The sequence below is a fragment of the Myotis brandtii genome, unplaced genomic scaffold (genome assembly GCF_000412655.1).
Source record: "Myotis brandtii unplaced genomic scaffold, ASM41265v1 scaffold314, whole genome shotgun sequence".
NCBI lineage: Eukaryota > Metazoa > Chordata > Mammalia > Chiroptera > Vespertilionidae > Myotis > Myotis brandtii.
The window spans coordinates 2749919-2753112 of NW_005362033.1; the positions used below are offsets into that span (position 1 = coordinate 2749919).

The 3194-nt window shown below is 43.2% G+C and overlaps 1 protein-coding gene and 1 long non-coding RNA gene across 3 annotated transcripts in view; one reads left to right on the forward strand and one right to left on the reverse strand.

Moving 5' to 3' along the window:
- Positions 1-3194, forward strand: part of SPECC1 (sperm antigen with calponin homology and coiled-coil domains 1) — a 229979-nt gene that overhangs the window by 13417 nt on the left and 213368 nt on the right. The gene's annotated exons all lie outside the window — the stretch shown is intronic.
- Positions 1-3194, reverse strand: part of LOC106726771 — a 12037-nt gene that overhangs the window by 2733 nt on the left and 6110 nt on the right. The window contains exon 2 of the long non-coding RNA XR_001362872.1: positions 1655-1658. This is a non-coding gene — a long non-coding RNA (uncharacterized LOC106726771). The remainder of the gene's footprint in view (positions 1-1654; positions 1659-3194) is intronic.

The window sequence follows — 3194 nt, forward strand, 5'->3', positions numbered from 1 at the left end:
CCCACACCCCTTTCCCCCCTGAGAATAGTCAGTCCACTTCCTTTCTATGCCCCTGATTCTATTATATTCACCAGTTTATTCTGTTCATCAGATTATTTATTCACTTGATTTTTAGATTCACTTGTTGATAGATGTGTATTTGTTGTTCATAATTTGTATCTTTACCTTTTTCTTCTTCTTCCTCTTCTTAAAGGATACCTTTCAGCATTTCATATAATACTGGTTTGGTGGTGATGAACTCCTTTAGCTTTTTCTTATCTGTGAAGCTCTTTATCTGGCCTTCACTTCTGAATGATAGCTTTGCTGGATAAAGTATTCTTGGTTGTAGGTTCTTGGTATTCATCACTTTGAATATTTCTTGCCACTCCCTTCTGGCCTGCAAAGTTTCTGTTGAGAAATCAGCTGACAGTCGTATGGGTACTCCCTTGTAGGTAACTGATTTTCTTTCTCTTGCTGCTTTTAGGATTCTCTCTTTGTCTTTTGCTCTTGGCATTTTAATTATGATGTGTCTTGGTGTGGTCCTCTTTGGATTCCTTTTGTTTGGGGTTCTCTGTGCTTCCTGGACTTGTAAGTCTATTTCTTTCACCAGGTAGGGGAAGTTTTCTGTCATTATTTCTTCAAATAGGTTTTCAATATCTTGCTCTCTCTCTTCTTCTGGCACCCCCATAATTTGGATGTTGGTATGCTTGAAGTTGTCCCAGAGGCTCCTTACACTATCTTCATATTTTTGAATTCTTTTTCTTTTTGCTCTTCTAGTTGGGTGTTTTTTGCTTCCTTGTATTTCAAATCATTGATTTGATTCTGGGGATCCTCTAATCTACTATTGAATCCCTGTATATTATTCTTTATTTCAGTCAGTGTATGCTTAATTTCTGACTGTTCCTTTTCCATTTTTTTGGCATTCTCACTAAGATCCTTGAAAGTCTCACTAAGTTCCTCGGAGGTTTCTAGAAGATTCTTGAGTGACTTATAACTGTGGTTTTGAACTCTATATCCAGTAGTTTGCTTTCTTCCATTTCTTTCATTTGTGACATGTTTCTTTGTCTCCACATTTTGGCTGCTTCCCTATGTTTGTTTCTATGTATTGGTCTCCTTGAGTTGATAGAGTGGCCTTGTGTAGGAGGTGTCCTATAGGGCCCAATGGCTCAGCCTCCCTAATCAACCTGAGGTGGACACTCTTGGTGTACCCCTTTGTGGGCTGTGTGCACAGTTTTGTTGTAGTTGAGCCTTGATTGCTGTTGGTGTCACTGGTAGGAATTGACCTCCAGGCCAATTGGCAGTGGGGACCAGCTGCAACTCCACCACAGTGGGAGAGCTGTGGTGCAGGAACCACCCTTATGGAGCAGGACTTTCGTCAGTGGGGCTTTGGTGCTCATTGAGTCTGCCCCATGAGTGTGTCGCTTATGGATGTGAAGAGTTGTAATCTGGTATGGTCTCACACTGACCACTGGTACACTGGCTCTTGGGTCTCCAGGGAGGTGCAAACTCATCCACTGCCTGGGGCCATCCAGCAGGAGCTACAGAGAGATCTGCAAATTCCTCCTCTTTGTATTGGGTTTGGAAGTGCCCAGATGAGGCCCAGCTGTGAAGCAAGGCAGGCTGGTGTTGGTGCCGGTTTGGGGGCCTTTTATTGACAGGTTTGGGGCTCCCTGACCCAGCTGCAGCTTGTTTAACAGAGTTTTAGCCTGAGAAAGGCCAGACCATTCATATGCAAAAGTCACTGCGCACAGCTTGGGTGGGGTTGTAAATTGGGTAGGGCAGGGTCTCAGGGAATCACCAGGGCAGAGCAAACAGAAATGGCTGCCAGTCAGCCCTGTGACAGGGGAGGTCCCAACATGGGAACAATGACTTCTGCCAGCACCTCCGTCTGGAAGAAAGCAAGCCCTGTGTTCCTGCCCCAATGCCAGAAAGTCCAGTTTCTCCCCATATGTGTCTGGGTCCCCCAGAACCTTGCCCAGCACTGCAGGTTAGAGGAAATGGGAGTTTGTAAATTCAGTTTACGGTGCTGGCCTTTTAAGAGGAGCAGCTCTGTCTCCAGCAGCTTGTGTGTCACTCAGCCCCAATCCGCACTGTTTTACAGCCTGTAGTTCTTACTGCCCGTAGGGACTTCTTTCCCCAGCTCTGGGACCCGGGTGGGGAGTCTGGTGTGGGGCTGGGACTCCTTGCTCCTTGCATCGGCCTCCGCAGAGGTGATCTCCCTCCTGATTAAAAAAAGCGGCACACCTGGGTGCCAGAGCAGCCCATTGTGCGCCTCCGCACCTCCTACCAGTCTCAGTGTGCTTTCTTCTTTACTTCTCTAGTTGTAGGACTTCAACTCAGCCAGCTTTCCCGCAATTCTGGATGATGGTTGTTCTGTATTTTATTTGTAATTTTGATGTGGTTGTGGGAGGCAGCAAGTACAGGCGTTTACCTATGCCGCCATCTTGGTTCTCCATAGTCTATCTTTTAATCAGTTATTATTTTACTATTGAGTTATAGGAGTTATTCATATATTTTGGAGATTACCCCCTTTATCAGATAAATGGTTTACAAATATTTTCTCCCATTATGTATGTTGTCTTTTCACTTTGTTGTTTCCTTTTCTGTGCAGAAACCTTTTTTAGTTTGATATACTCCTGTTTGTTTTTGTTTTTGTTGCCTGTCGTTTTGGTGTCATATCCCTGAAATCATTACCAAGACCAGTGTCATGATTTCTGCCTATGTTTTTACTCTAGTAGTTTTACAATTTCAGGTCTTATCTTAAGACTTTAATCCATTTTGAGTTGATTTTGTGTGTGGTTTAAGATAAGGGTCCAATTTCATTCTTTGGCATGTGGATATCCAGTTTTCCCAATCCCATTAGTTGAAGAAACTATCCTTACCCCATTACAGATTCAATGCAAATCCTATCAAAATCCAAATGGCATTTTTTACAGAAGTAGAAAGAAATTCTAAAATTCATATGGTACCACAAAAAAATCACTCATAGCTAAATCAATCTTAAGAAAAAAGAACAAAGCTAGAGGCACTGTACTTCCTGATTTGAGCACATGTTATAATGCTATAGTAATTAAAATAGTATGGTACAGGGAGAAACCAAGATGGCGGCATAGGTAAACACCGGAGATTGCTGCCACAAACAACCACTTCAAAAATACAACTAAAAGACGGAATGGACATCACCCAGAACCACAGGAAGGCTGGCTGAGGAGAGA